Genomic DNA, 16,467 nt, shown 5'->3' with positions numbered 1-16,467 from the left:
ATACTCTGTTAATACATTTATAAATCTAGGAGGAAAGAAGAGAAATTAGAATCATAACCCAGTAAGAAGTAAAGTACTGGTAAAGATCCATGGGGATCACAAAAGACTATTTACTGCAGAGATGGCCATGTTCTATGACTGCATTATTCAACAGAACAGTCATTAATCACAGAGGCTATTGTGCACAATTTTATATTTAATTTTAATAAATTAAAAATTGAGCAGTTATGTGTAGCCTCTGTATTGGATAGTTCATATCTCTATGAAGAGATGTATGAGTATATTCACTGAACCAGTGAAGTATAGGTCAAAAACTCCAGGCTGATTAAGAATCTAAATATAAAAGGTAAAACTAAAGAATTTAATAGAAAACATGATTCGGGATGTAAAGAACTCTCCTATAATAAAAGATGCCATAAAGCAAAAGTCCAAATACAAGCACTAAGACTTAAGAGAAAACATTCAGCATGCATATAACTGGCAAAGGCTTACTAATCAGAATATATGAAGAACTACAAATTAATAGGAGAAAGACAACAGGAAAGGCAGTTGGGAATATCAATAGAAATTCATTTGGTAAATCTGCAAATTTACAAATTTGACAACTGTCTCAATATTACTCCATAGAATAACTGTCCTATTTTTAAAATGCTGAGGCCCAATATACCAATACTACCTGCAATAATCTACCATGGTAAGATGCCTATCTATAAACTGATGCATTTACGATTAAATGCTTTTATGATTGATGTTATTTATAATGGATAAACTTAAAACAGAAAGGTTTTTATGATCAGTATTTGAATAAAAAAGTGATCAGCTTTAAACTTTCAGAAACGATTAGTAAATATCAAAAGGAGAAACAGGCTAAAAGCAGAAATAGTATTAACTGCAAATAACATCAGAAATGGTAATAGAGTTGCACACTAGTAAAGAAATGTAGCCTGATCCCTAAAATTTGTGTGATTGCTCTATGATTAAACAGTTTGTGAAGAAAAATAAAAATGATACTCTATCAATGATCCTGATTCTTACTTTTCAGAGACATTACTAATATTTCAAGATTACTATTAATATTTTATGAGTTACTGTTTTAAATAATAGATGCTTAAAATAAAGTTGTTATGACATTTAGAAGAATCAGAAAAATTATTTACCATTTTAACATTATGATGAAAATCACTGGGAAAAAACCTCAGCAATAAACAAAGTAGCTGTACTGTGAATGTTACAGGAAGGCATCCACACTATTAAGGGACACATACAAATATAGTTATGTTTCACTTAACAGGGACATGCTCTAAGAAATGTGTTGTTAGGTGTTCACAGTGTGCAAACATCACAGAAGGTACTTACACACATAATATGTCTGCAATGTCACTAAGTGACAGGATCACCATTGTATGTGTGGCCTGTCATTAACCTAAATGTTAGGTGCTGAATGACTGCATATAAATCCTCATGAAAATATGGATAAATGGATTATGTAATATTGTATTTTATATATTTATCAATAGGAAACCTCTATGTTTAGTATGGGCTGGAAATCCATGCTTAATTAAAGAACAGGCAGCTGAACATTAAACATCTTTTAAAAAATTTTATTTTATTGGTACATTTTAGGTATACAACATGACATTCATTATTGGAAATTTGCACTTTTACATAATCTCTCTCGGTTATTATTTTTCTCCCTTTCCCTGGCCTCCCTTCAACCCTATTTACAAAGACTTTGTTTCCATTTTTTCATATTAATTCCATTCCCTTCTTTCCTTTCCCCTACTCCTCCCACTTCTCCTTCCCCTTTGCCCCTTTTCTTCCAATTTCATATTATCTATTATATCCTTTAGTCCTTATTTACACTCTCAGTTTCTCACACTAGAGAAACTATCCAGTATTTACACTTGTGTGTCCTATTTATTTCACTTGAGTATCTCCTCAATGTGCATCCATTTAGCTATAAATGTCTCTAATTTCTCATTTTTTATGGATGAGTAGTACTCCATTTTATAAAAAAAAATTTCTTTATTCAGTCTCCAGTACATGGGCATTTGGGCTGTTTCCAAGTTTTAGTTATTAAAAACTGTGCTGCTATGAACACGGGTGTACATATATCACTGTGGTATGATTCTTTTAATTCTTTGGGGAAGAGACCCAGCAGGGGAATAGCTGGGTCAAATGGGACTTCCAGTCCTAGTTCTTTGAGGTATCTCCATACTGATTTCCACAGTGGTTGCACCAGGCTACACTCCCACCAGCAGTGGAGCAGTGCTCCTGTTTCCCCACAGCCCTGCCAGCATTTCTTATTGGTTGATTTTGTGATAGCAGCCATTCTTTCTGGAGTGAGGTGGAATCTCAGCCTTGTTTTCATTTGCATCTCTCGAATGACCCATGATGTTGAACATTTTCTCATATGTTTATTTGCTATTTCTACTTCTTTATCTGAGAAATGTCTGCTCATTTCAGATGCCCATTTTCGGATTGGGTCTTTAAATTAGGGAGGTCTGATTTTTTAAGTTCTTTATAGATTCTGGATAGTAGACCTCTGTCTGAGGAAGAGCAGGTGAAGATTTTTTCCCACATTGTGGGTTGTATCTTCACACTGCTGGTGGTTTCTCTTGCTGTGCAGAAGCTTTTTAGTAAAAAGAGATCCCACTTGTTGATTGTTTGTGCTAGTTCACCAGCAACTGAGGTTTTGTTTATAAAATTGTTTCCTACATCAATGTAATCAAGAGTTCTACCTAACCTCTGTTCCAGCTGGTTCAGTATTTGTTTTAATATTTAGATCTTTAATCCATTTCAATTTTAGTTTAGTGCATGGCGAGAGATATAGGTCTAGTTTTAATCTTTAGCAAGTTGAAACCCAAGTTTTCCAGCACCATTTATTAAAGAGGCTATCGTTCCTCCAGTGAGGGTGTTTGGCTACTTTGTGAAAGATGAGGTGGCTGAGTGTGCCTGGAGTTGTTTTGGCATCTTCTAATCTGTTCCACTTGTCCTCAGGTCTATTTCTTTGCCACTACCATGCTGTTTTTATCAGAGTAGCTTTGAGGTACAGTTTCAAGTTGGGGGTTGTAATAGCCCCTGCCATGTCTCTGTTACCTAGAATTGCTTTTGCTATTCTGGGTCTCGTCTAGTTCCAAATGAATTTTTGGATTGTTTTCTCAAGGTCCATGAAGTATGCTGCTGGAATTTCAATTGGGATTGCACTGAATCTATATAGCAGTTTTGGAAGTATGGCTCTTTTCACTAGGTTGATCCTTCCGACCCAGGAGCAGGGATGTCTTTCCATTTTCTGATATCATCTTCAATCTCTCTTTTCAGAGTGCCATAGTTTTCAGAGAAGAGGTCTTTGATTTCTTTTGTTAGGTTGATTCCTAGGTATTTCAGGTTTTTTGGATGCTACTGTGAAAGGAAGTATTTGCCCTGTTTCTCTCTCAGTGAGTCTGTTGTTTGTGTACAGAAAAGCTATTGATTTTTGTGTTGACCTTGTATCTAGCTACTTTACTGAATTTGGTTATGAAGTTTAGAAGACTTTTGGTGGAGTTCTTGGGGTCTTCTTTATAGAGTATTATGTTATCTGCAAATAATGACAATGTGACTTCTTCATTTCCTATCTTTATTCCTTTTATTTCTTTCTCTTTTCTAATTGCCGTGGCTAATGTTTCCAAAACTACACTGAACAAGAGTGGTGATAGTGGACATCTTTGTCTTGTTCCTGATTTTAGTGTGAAGGATTTCAGTTTTTGAACATTTAGTATGATATTGGCTGTTGGTTTTTCATAGATAGCTTTTATCAGATTGAGGTACAGATCGTCTACTCCAATATTTTGTAGCATTTTTATCATAAATGTGTGTTACATTTTGTCAAATGCTTTTTCTGCATCTATGGAGAGAATCATATGGTTTTTGTCCTTGGCTCTATTGATATAGTGTATTACATTGACTGATTTGCATATGTTGAATCATTCCTGCATTCCTGGGATGAATCCCACTTTGAGAGGGTGTATGATCTTCTGCATTCTATTTGCCAGTATTTTATTAAGGATTTTTGCATCTATGTTCATTAGTGAGATTGGCCTATACTTCTCTTTTTTGGTTGGGTCTTTCTCTGCTTTGAGGATCAAAGTGATGCTTGCTTCAAAGAATGAAGTCGGGGTGTTGCTTTCCTTTCAATTTCATGGAAGAGTTTAAACAGTAGTGGAGTAGTTCCTCTCTAAATGTCTTATCAAATTCAGCGGTGAAGCAATGAGAACCAGGGCCTTTCTTAGTTGGTAAGTTTTTAATTATGTTTTCAATTTCATTGGTTGATACTGGGTCGTTTAGAATTTTTACGTCTTCTTTGTTCAACTTTGGTAATTCATATGTACCTAGGAATCTGTCCATTTCTTCTGTGTTGTCCATCTTATTGGCATATACGTTCTCAAAGTAGGTATTGATGATCCTCTGGATTTCTGCTGGGTCTGTTGTAATTTCACCCTTTTCATTCCTAATTGCATGGATTTGGGCCTTTTCTTTCCTTTTTCTGGTTGGCTAAGCATCTGTCAATTTTGCTGATTCTTTCGAAGAACCAACTCTTGGCTTCATTGATTTTTTGTATCGTTCTCTTAGTTTCCATCGCATTGATGTCTGCTCTGATCTTTATAATTTCCTCCCTTGTATGAGCTTTGGGTTTGTGCTGCTGTTCTTTTTCTAGAAGCTTGAGGTTCAGCATCAGGTTGTTTAATTGGGCTGGCTCTATTTTCCTAACATGAGTATTTACTGGTATGAATTTCCCTCGTAAGACTGCTTTCACTGTGTCCCATAGATTCCGATATGTTGTACTGGCATTGTAGGAACTGTCTGATTTCTTCTTTAATTTCCTTTAATTGATTATTCAGAAGTGTGTTGCTCAATTTCCATGTGTTTATGAGATTCTTGCGATTTCTTTTGCTACTGATCTCCAATTTCATTGCACTATGGTCTGATAATATACAGGGGATAACTTCAATTCCTTCCCACTTACTTACTCATGTTCTATGAGCGAGTGTGTGGTCTATTTTGGAGAACGACCCGTGTGCAGCTGAGAAGAATGTGTATTCTGATTTTGTGGGGTGGAACACTGTAAATATCTGTTAAGTTCATTTGTTCAAGAGTTTGATTGAGTTCTAGTATTTTGTTATTTTTTATCTAGTTGAACTATCTATTTGTGATAATGGGGTATTTAGGTCCCCCACTACTATTGTATTAATGCTTTGATTTCTCATGCCTCTATTTCTTTTATATATTGGGTGCACTAGTGTTTGGTGCATATATATTTATGATTGTCATGTCTTGCTCTTCGATTGTTCCCTTTACCATGATGTAGTGTCCTTCTTTGTCTCTCTTAATCAGTGTTGGTTTGAAATCCACTTGATCGGCAAAGAGGATAGCTACTCCTGCTTTTTTTCAGGTTCCTGTCACATGAAGTATTGTTTCCCACCCTTTAACTTTTATTTAGTCTATGAGTTTCTTTTTGAATTAAGTGTCTTTCTTGCATGCAGCATATTGTTGGATTTGGCTTCTTGACCCATTCTGCCAGTCTATTTCTTTTGATTGGTGAATTGAGACCATTAACATTGATGGTTATAAGTGATACGTATCAATTTATCATTGTCATGAATTTTTCTTTTTCTTGGATTCTCTCCATTTGCATTTAATTTCTTGTCGTGCCCAATAGATTCATTCTTCTGGGCTTCCTTCTTTGTCTTTTCCTAGGATACTGTCTCAAATTTTTGAGAGTGCCGGTTTGGTATTCATGAAGTTCCTAAGGTGTTCTTTGTCATGAACGTATCTTATTTCTCCATCAATTTTGAAAGATAAGTTTTGCAGGTTACATCAATCTGGGTTGGAGGCTGTTTACCTTTAGGGCTTGGAAAATGTCACTCCAAGCTCTTCTTGCCTTGAGGGTTTGTGTTGAGAAGTCTGCTGTGATTCTGATGGGCTTTCCTTTGTATGTGATTTGTTTCTTTTCTCTAATTGCTTGTAGAACTTTGGTGTTCTGTTGGGTTTCTGGTATCTTAACAATTATATGCTTATGTGTAGATTTTTTTTGATCAAGGGTAGCTGGAGTCCTATATGCCTCACTTATCTGTATGTCAAGTTATTTTGCCATGCCTTGGAAGCTTTCTGGTATCACTTCTGTGGACTGTTTTTTTATGTCATCTGCACTCTATCCTGTTTCTTCATTCACTCCAATCAGTCTTAGGTTATTTTTCTTTGCATCGTCTAGCAGCTGATGGATTGATTTCTCATGGTCCCTTACAATTTTGAAGAAATTTTTATTTTCCTGGTCACTAATTGCAATCTGATCTTCTATATCTGAAATTCTGTCCTCACATTGGTTCATTCTGTTGTGTAGACGTTCAATGGAATTTTTAATCTCCTGGAAATCTGTTTGCATCTGTTTCATGGATTCCGTTTGTTTCCTACGTTGGGATTCCATCTTGTTCCTCAGCTCCTCTCCAGATTTATTAATCATGTCTTGTACTATGGACACAATCTCTGGTGTTATCTGAGAAATTATTTCTGATTTCAGTTTTTCCAGGTCCTCTTTTGTTGCCAGTTCAGGGAGTCCAGATGGTTGAGCATCACATTGTTTCATCTCCTTTCCCTTTGGGGTTGCTGTAGGTGATCTGGAAGTTTGGTTTTGAGGCTTATTTACGTGTGTTCTGATTTCGACTGGAGGGGGATATATGTGAGGGGGGTGCTGCTGGTGCCTGGGCAGCTTACCTCCTCTGTGCTGGGAACGGTGGCACGTTAACCCGGAAACCTCCTCCTCTATCCACAGTCTTAATTAATGTGGCTTTGTGTAAGTTTTGAAATCAGGAAGTTTAAGTCCTCTAACTTTGTTCTTTCTTTTCAAGATTTTTTCTAGCTATTCTGCTTTCTTTCCCTTTCTTTGTGAATTGTAGAATCAACTTTTCAGTTTCCTCTGTGTTTTGTCTCCTGAAGGCAGATGTACCTCCTCCCCGCTGCTGTAAGTCATTGTCGCCGCTTCTAAGGCTGCTGCCTCCACTGACCTAAACATCTTTTTTACTTAAAATACAAAAACACAACATTTAAAGGCCTTTATTTCCTCTACACCTAAAGACTTGTGGAGGTTCTCCATACAAACATAACCAAATTGTATAACTATATATAATCAGTAAGAAATGTAATTTTGATGACAAAATTTTCTTTGATCTATTTAATCAGATTTCTATTCAATCAGAATACCAATATTCTTAATAAGTGAATTAAAGACTTACTGTCTCCCAACACATTCTAATTTTTAAAAAATATGTATTTCTTTTAAACAACACCTAAGTATATTACTAGTTAAATGTAGAATTCAGCAATCATATGTAACACCTTGGATCAATTCAATGATCTTAATGTCTTCTTTAAAAATAGTTTTATCCATTGCAGAGTAAACCAGGAAACAACTACAGATCCAAGTTTTATTCATTAGCTTTCCACTGTTATGACAAATACTTGCAATAATCAATTTGTATAGAGGAAAGATTTATTTTGGTTCATACTTTTGCAGATTTCAGCTATGGTTGATTGGCCCTGTTGCTCTGAGTCTGTGGTGAAGAAGTATGTAATGGTGGGAATGTGTCACTATGGAACTGCTTGCCTTATGGCAGCCAGGAAGCAAAAAGAGAAAGGGTCAAGGCCCCAATATCCCCTTTAGGCATACTCTCAATAGACCTAACTTTCTCTCACTATGACCCATCTCCCACCAGCGTCACAAGCTTGTGATCAAGACTTTAGCATATGAGCCTTTGGCGGAAATTTATGATCCCAAACCTAACACAAGTACATGTAAACAATTTCAAAAAAGTGATTACAAACAGTTTTCAGAAAAAATGATTGTGGGAGATTTGTTTCAGAGAGCACTGTAAATACAAATGCACAACATAAAAAGCAGCACTAAAACCAAGTGTCTTAGGTACTTTTCTCATTGCTGAGATGAAATGTCCAACATCCCCAAGTTAAATGAGGGAAAGGTTTATTTCACTTCACAGTTTGTAGAGATTTCAGTCCACAGTCAGCTGGTTCCTAGATAGGGCGGCATGGCAGAGGGGCATCACAGAGGAGAAACAACCTATGGCACAGCATGCAGGAGGCAGGATCAGCAAGCAGCAGAAGTAAGTCTCCCTTTCCTTTTTATCTCATCCAGGATATAAGCCTTTTGGGTGGTGTCCCCCCTTACCTAGGGTGGAGCTTCTGTATCAATAAATCCATTCAGTTACAGTCAGAACTATGCTAACTGTAATCAGACTAATTTAGTACTACATGCACTTAATCCCAGTATCACACTCCCTAGATGAAGCCAGTTCTGAAAAGCCCTAGATGAAGCCAGTTCCGAAAAGCCCAACCTATACGAGTGAATGGGGCTTTGGGGAAGACATCTGGATACAAGCCATAACATCAAGGTAAAATGGGTATTGACTTCTCTCTCTTGTGGTAATTCATACTTTTGAACGACTGACTTGGTTACCTATTTTATTTAAAAGGCAATGGTAACAAAAGAGGCAACTGGAGGCCACATGTGGTGGCGCACATCTGTAATCCCAGCACTCAGAAGCCTGAGGCAGGAGGAATGCCATGAGCCAGAGGCCTACCTGGGCTACATAGTGAGTTCAAGGCCAGCCTGAACTACATAGCAAAACCCTGTCACAAAACAAAAGACACATCTGGAAAACCATGGATATATTTTCTTCTCTTTTCAGACTTTTCTCTTTATATCTAGAATCTTCTTCTTTCCTTAGAAAGTGGTATCTAGGAGTCACTGCAGTGATAAATTTTCTTTCTGATAGCTCAGTCAGTCCTGAGCTCTTTCATATTCCAGGAAGTACCATTCATTAGAGCTTTGCAGGTTCAAAGCTACATCTCTCCCTACCTTCCATACCTATACTCCTTTTTTTTTTTTTTACTAAATAAAGAATAACATATGGTATTTTCCTTACAATTAAGAAAAATTTTTAGAAACATTTCTCAACCTTCAGTCTGTTTATCACATGGTGAAGATACACTGCATATCAATATACTTTTCATTTTTTCCTCTTATGGCCCTAAAGGCCATTTCAATAACGAGTCGGGTAAATCAACATAAACATATTTTGTACTCTTCAATATTTCTTTCATCGAATTAGGTTAGAATTCATAAATAGTTTTTGCCAAATTGATTTGATTGTCCCCTTAGCCTTTTAGCAATCTCTACATACTACAGTACAAAAGTATCAAATCTGCATGAGAAAACTGAAGAGTGAATATGTAGGTATACATTCCTATTAATAAGATGCTGAAAATGTACATGTAAGATAATGTATTTAATTTGAGACTGTTAGAAAATAAGTTTTCATTCAAATTGTAAAGAAAATTGCTTTGATAATGTAGATTTTATTTCACTTTTTTCCTAAGAAATATAGAATGTGTCCAAAAAAATAATACAGTTAAGCATAATATCATTTACTGACTGTTATGTACCAGGCCCTTACTTTGCATTATTATCTCATTTAATCTCTGAAAACCTTAGTGAAATAAAGTTTCTCCTTTCTTTTTTGAACAAAGGTTAAAAAATTTGCTCAGATTCAGGTAATAAGACAACCAGAATTCAAACTCACAAATGGCTTATTCTAAAAACTGAGGTATACCTTGGTTCCCAAATCTAGCCAAGACTTTTAAAAAAGTATATGTTCCGGGCCAGGGATTTAGCTCAGTGGTTCCCCTGCCTGCCTTGCAAGTGCAAGGTCCAGAGTTCAATCCCTGGTACCAAAAAAAAAAAAAAAAAAAAAAAAAGTATATGTTCCTAGGCCTGACCCTCTTCTTTCCTTCCAAGATTCTGATTCAGTAAGTCTAGAACCAGTCCAGGAAATTCTTGCATTTTTCAGAGCTCATCTGGTGATGCTGATGAAGAGTATAGCATTAGGTTATTCTCTCTTCTTCCTCCTTTACATTTTGTAAAGCACACAACCAGAGAAATTCTAGGTAGTTTCCTCTTCTACTCCAAGCTGTCCTACAGATCAGCTTTCATTAACCAAGACATAGCTTTTATTATATGAAATTTACTTTTAAAGTGACTTTTCGTAAAAATACTGATTGGGAAAGAGGAGGAGCAAGAAAAAAAGTAAACATGGAATTAGCATTTTATTATTGAATATAATCTATCCAGTCACAGGAAATTTTTTTTCATTATTCTGTCACTGCAGAAGGAAATATGATAGACTAAGTATCTATAGAAAGTTTTAAAAATAATAATCTAAGAAGAAAAAGCCAACAGTTTTATACTTTAAGTATAAAATGCAGTATTTACAGTTAGAGATAAATGGGAACATCTGATGTTTGCACAGACTAAAATCCTAAAATAAGTCATCAAACATCTGAGTGGCTACTATGTATTTTAGAGAGTACCTGACACCATTGGGTTAGTAAGAAAGGAATAGGAGAGTCAAACTTTAAGGTATTAATTCTCACTGAGAAAAGCTACTGATGCCTCAAATACTGTAATTAGTCACTGAATGTCTATTATTTGCCAAGAGTAATAATAGAGACAGTTACTGGCCTAACTGATTGGTAGTTTTAAATGCAAAATTTTTTTGCATAATAAAATATATAAGGAACATTCACAGTAATAAAAACATATAGGTTAACAGAATGATTCCTAATGATTTTGCTGTGTGATTTACAACAGCATTTTCAGTTTATCTACATTTCATTTAGAAAACAAGCAATTTTCAAAAAAATAAATTTTATTTTATTTTACCCCATTTCCCCTCCTCAAGCAATTTTAAGAGGTAGACAGAGTTGACAAAATATTATTTCCTCAATTTGATGAAGAGGAAATTGAATTTCAGTGCCTGGTTAAGACTAGAGTCTAATAAGAAAAAAATGTGAAACAAATTCAGACTTTATGACCCTGCATTACCGTGCCATACAGTTTGACCCCAGATAATACTAACTGCAGCATTAATTAAACTTAATACACAAATTTTATAAATTTATTTCCTGTAATAGTTAAATTGCATATCTAAAATGAGAAACCAAGTGCATATGAGAAAAAGAAAGCACACTTTTAAGTATTTCATAGGTTCTCCAAGTTTGAAGAGACTACTAGATTATCTTCATAAAAAGGTCAGAGAAGCTGCTATCAATCATACGAACTGCTTAAGATCACTATTAGTTTGGGGAAAAGCTGGATCTAGAACTAAAGCCTCAGAAAACTAGTGGGCCAAATCTGCTTTGCAGGAGCTCAAGTTCAGAAAGGCTTTTGTATTTCAAAAGGGTTATAGCAACAATGACAAAAAAGAAAAAACAAGCAGGTGAAAGAGAAGAGGGGGCAGAGAGCACACGTGTGCTAAAATATTTACTCTCTGGTCCTTAACAGGAAACATTTGCTAACACTTCTTTTAAAGAAAACGGATACTGAGACCTGAGAACAAAAAGAATACCACTTCCATACTTCCAGTATGCCAGATAATAAAATACAATTTTAAAGTTCAGTTGAAACTTCTTTTATAAAGGAGAAATTAATGCAATACAAATTCTTTCAAAATACTGAAATGTTTTAAGGTAAATTGATTTCAGGTTTTAAACATTTATAGTCTCAGAAGTTTCTCTGAAGAAGTAGATTTTACAATTTGTCTATCACGTGTAAAACAAAAAGCAGAATTCAGCATTCTAGTTTTAATGCAAAAATATTAATATAACTTACCTAATAGTACATAATTTCCTCCTCAAAAAACATTGCACCCTAGCCCTTGCCTACTAGGAACCTTGGGGATTAGATATTAGTAGTGATCCTAAATTACTTCCTTGTACATTACCAATCACAATTACTTTTTTATTTAGTACTGAGCATCAAACTCAGATCCTTGCATTTGGAAGGCAGCAGCAGAACCGCTGAGCTAAATCCTCGGCCCCACAATTACTTTTTAAGACAAATGTATCACATAATGAACCACTATGAATCTGAAATGTGTCTCCTACCACCACAGAGGTTAAAGAGGTTTTAGGGGAAAGAATCACTTTTGTCTCTAAGTGGACCTATAAAATAGCTAAGTAAATTACTATGCACAATATTTTTTGTAACATTTTTCAGGAAAGAAAACTGTTTTATGTGAATGATTTTAACAGAATGGTAATGCTATAAGCACTAGTCCTCATGCCTAGTGCAAAGCAGTAATTTTTATTATCTGTATGTGCATGTGTGAAAACTATGTCAAGTTCTATTCTTAATATGGAGATGTTACATAAAGTACCACAGAAAGTGTATGTGAGTTAATATGAAGAATCAGAATAAACCACATTCACTTAATTCAGGCAAGAAAGCAACTTGTCTGCTCCCATCCTTTTTCTTTCATATTGCTAGCATCTGAAGAAAAAAATGTCTATGGTTCTTGACTAGCTATGTAAACTAGCTTGAAAAGTTTCTATTCTATTTATTTATTTATTTTTATTTTTGTCTTTTTACTGTGCTTTATAACCCTGGGCCAAATTGTAGGAGATGTAGAAAACATAAACATTATGTCTAGGAAAGAAGAACTGGGTATGTGTATATACGTAACATTGTGACACTGTCTTTTAGTTACCTTTGTTTCATAAGTTCAAAGAGATCAAGTACCCTTCACTCAACTTTTATTGTAAACAAATTCCGAAATGTGTTGAAGGCAACATGGAGCTGTGGGATCCTATCTGTAAATAGTGATGGAAGTATAGATACACGCAATAAATACCATCCTGTACTTCTGCAGCAGCATTATTTTTCTAGCATTCTTTATTGTAAACATAATATGTCAGGCATGTTACGAAACTATAAGGGGCTGAAAGCTATCATTCTTAATAATGTTTTATAGGAAAAATGTGAATTTGCACATAGACATCCCAAGTTTGAGAACACATCCTTAATCCTAACTAGATAAAACAAATCTAGAATGTTAAGAGATAAAAGAGAAATTTTAAAGAGACTCAATCCAGGAATAAGAATCAGTAAGTTCTAAAAGAAACAATGTTATCTCTCTCAAGAAAACTGAAGTCTTATACAATAGATTTCATAGCTTATGTTTTAATAAGCAAATTTCTAGAGTGAATCGCCAATAAAAGGTAATGTTCAAGAATGTGAATAAAGACATATTTATTTCTTAAATAAAAATACCTATGATAGGTTTATAAAGAAGTTGTAATAAAAATACTCCTAAAAGTTAACATCAGAGTTTTTAATGCTCATAGAAAGTTTTATATTTGATCCTGTAAAAATAATGGAGATTTGCCGGGGATTTAGCTCAGTGGTTCCGCCACCTGCCTTGCAAGCGCAAAGACCCGAGTTCGATCCCCGGTACCAAAAAGAAAAAAAAGGGGATTTAAGTAATTTTACAGATGATTCAATAGGATTTGATGACATTAAAACTAAGGGCATACTCTCCCACACTTTCTGACCATAACATTACACAATATGCTTTAAAATGGCAAGACATACATTCCAGAATACAGCCCATGAAGAATAAGAACTACCAGTAAGACACTACAGAGAAAGGCCTTCTAGCTGCATTAGCTGATCTTCATTACTCCCATGTGAGGTCATGGTGCTCAACGTAGCTTAAACACTGGAAAGGGCAAAGTAGCATAATGGGGACCCAGGAGATGGAGACTTTTAAGATCTCTTTGGAGTAGCAGCAGAAAAGTGTAAAAAAAATCATAAGTTTTCTTTTATTCCTAAAAAATTTGTGCTCTTAACATCTATAAACATAGCATGTCAGCCATATTTAGTAAGGAAGAAGAAAGTAATTCACTGGAGACATTAGCCATTACCTTTTAAAGAACTGGGGTGGGAGTAGGGTCATTTCTTTACTACTAGAATAAAACAAAAATCTTTTCTATACTTAAAAAGTAGATGTTAGAAGAACCATACCACAGCGATATATGAGCATCCATGTTCATTTTATAGCGGCACAGTTTGTAATAGCTAAAGCTTGGGCCCAAGTGCCCATCAACTGGAAATTGGATAAAAAAGATGTGTTTTTTAAAAATAAATGGAGTACTACTCAGCCATAAAGAATTAGAAACTAGAGACATTTATAGCTAAATGGATGCATATTGAGGCCATACTCTTAAGTGAGAAATAAATAGGACACACACGTGTAAATATCGAATAGTTTCTCTGGTATGAGAAACTGAAAGTGTAAATAAGGTATAATAGATAATGTGAAATAGGAAGAAAAGGTCCAGAGGGGTAGGGGAAGTGGGAGGGGAAAGGGAAAGTAAAGAAGGAAAAGGAAAAATTATGAGAAAAGGAAATAATGGAAACAAAGTCTTTGTAAATAGGGAAGGGTGGAGGGGGTGAAGGGAGGACAGGGAATGGGGAAAAAATAAGAACTAAGATACATCATGTACAGGTACAAGTTCCCAATGATAAATGTAAACGTACTGTATACCTAAAACGTACCAATAAAAGAATTTAAGCAAAAAAAAAAAGTAGATGTTGACATAATAACGTGATTATTGGCACTAATTTCAAGGCTTATGAAGAAATTTTTTATCCAAGCTTTGTAATAAACTAGGTTTCTCTGAAGTTAACATGTTATTTTAAAAAATGTCCTTAGCTTTTGAGTCCATTTAAAGCTAAAACAAGTTTCCACATGAAATATTAATGCTCTCATTTTACACTGGTGGGCATATTTTATTTCAACATGTATCAGCATGCTATCAGTACAGTGGCTCATTCTTGCTGGGGCACAGGAGAGAGATTTAGGAAAAGCTTAAAGGCACTCCTACCCTACCTCCCACTAGGCAAGGATAGTAGATACAAATAGGATGGGCCATGGGTTCCCTTCTACTCTTTCCCTTGCCTCTTTTTGCTGATATGTAGACCAGCTTCTGGACTTAGGTCACTGAGAAGTGAATTATCATAATTCTCAGGCTATAACAAAGTATCACAATGGCCCACACAAGGTTCCTCCTCTTATCTAGTATTTTTTTCACCCCAAATATCCACTACTCATCTCACCTCCACTAGAGATGAAAATGTTTGGTATAGGGCCTTGTATATAAATTCATCCTTAAATAATAGAAATAATTATTTTATTTATGCATTCATGTAAATAATAATATGCTATGGATCTCACTGTCAGCCCTTTCTAATAATCAATACTATGGGTTTAAAATCTTAGTGCTGCTGTAGTATTGATTTAAAATAAAACACCTTTGACAGCTGACTTGGTAACTTGGTATTATCAATAAGGCCTTCATGTTACTACGAGCTGGTCTCAGACTCAGATGGTATTCTGTTAAACTGAACAGTTTCATAATTTCACAGAATGTCCACATCAGACAAGGTCAGTCTGTAACCACAATGGATCAAGAGAGAAACAAGGGCACTGCATTATTGGGTGCAGACAAGACATAAACACTGTTCAAACCACAAAAATATATAAATATAAATATAATATATATAATAATATAAATATTCCTTATTTCAGCTAGTAAGAGTGACTGCTGCTTCTTTCCAACTATACTTCAGCATCATTCTATGCTTCTCTCCTTATAGAGACGATTTAAGTAATGAAACCAATCATAGAATCACTCTTACTTCGTGAAGTAACCAATCTAGAGTATAGATCCACTTTCTTAAAACCTCCCCCAAATCGCTGACGTCCTTACAGCTTCCTTCAGTATGCATTATTCTTTTTCACAATGAGAATAAACACAAATTCTCCCACTAACAGGTGTGTGTTCCCAGGAATTTTCGGCTGGAAGACATTATCAGCACATTCATTTTACTGCTTCTGACTTCTACAGCGTTCCAGTTTCTGTATCAGTTCTATACTGCTATTAATATGGATTAAAATCTGACTGAAAAATCATTCCTCTTCCTGATACATTTCAAACTGATTAGCTATTTATGGAACTTTTTTCTTTATCAAGATCAATTTATTGAGTTCCACATAAAAATCCTGTTATAATTTTCATTAGAGTTCCATTTGGAAGGAACTGACATCTTAGTACTGTTATGCTCCACCAGTAAATATATGATAGCTCATCATTTATCCAACTCAGCTCATCATTTATGCAAGTCTTCAATTAAATCCTTTAGTAAAATTTTAAAATTTGCTCTATACTGTTATGATTTTTGTTAGGTTAATATATAAATGCATTTTAGTTTTTAACTACTGTAAATCTTGAAATGTAGTTACAGCTAAATGTGAAAAAATACTATTATCTTTTAAATACATAAACTTGTCTGTTAGTCCTAATAGTTTTGTCTCGGTAGACAAAACATAATCATCACATAAATGCTTTGTCTGTTTTCTCTTTTTCTTCTCTGCCAGCTCCCTCTGTCCATCTTTATTTCACTTTATTTTTTCCTTACTGGATCAGCCAGATCTATGTCAACGATACCAGTAGTAGCAGGTATGTTTGTCTTTTTTTGTCTAATGTTTTAGTGTTATTTGTAATAACATTTTTTTTTTG

At 34.9% G+C, this 16,467-nt stretch overlaps 1 protein-coding gene and 1 long non-coding RNA gene across 11 annotated transcripts in view; one reads left to right on the top strand and one right to left on the bottom strand.

Annotated features, from left to right (window-relative positions):
* Window positions 1–16,467, bottom strand: part of Afg2a (AAA ATPase AFG2A) — a 360,481-nt gene that overhangs the window by 181,090 nt on the left and 162,924 nt on the right. The window lies entirely within an intron of this gene.
* Window positions 16,205–16,467, top strand: part of LOC147823392 (uncharacterized) — a 65,618-nt gene continuing 65,355 nt past the window's right edge. The window contains exon 1 of the long non-coding RNA XR_015443938.1: window positions 16,205–16,407. This is a non-coding gene — a long non-coding RNA (uncharacterized LOC147823392). The remainder of the gene's footprint in view (window positions 16,408–16,467) is intronic.

The sequence above is a fragment of the Heterocephalus glaber genome, unplaced genomic scaffold, assembly GCF_053883595.1.
Source record: "Heterocephalus glaber isolate CG9 unplaced genomic scaffold, H.glaber_assembly_v1.0 deba00001586, whole genome shotgun sequence".
NCBI classification, from domain to species: Eukaryota; Metazoa; Chordata; class Mammalia; order Rodentia; family Bathyergidae; genus Heterocephalus; species Heterocephalus glaber.
This window is presented reverse-complemented; position numbering and strand designations above follow the sequence as displayed.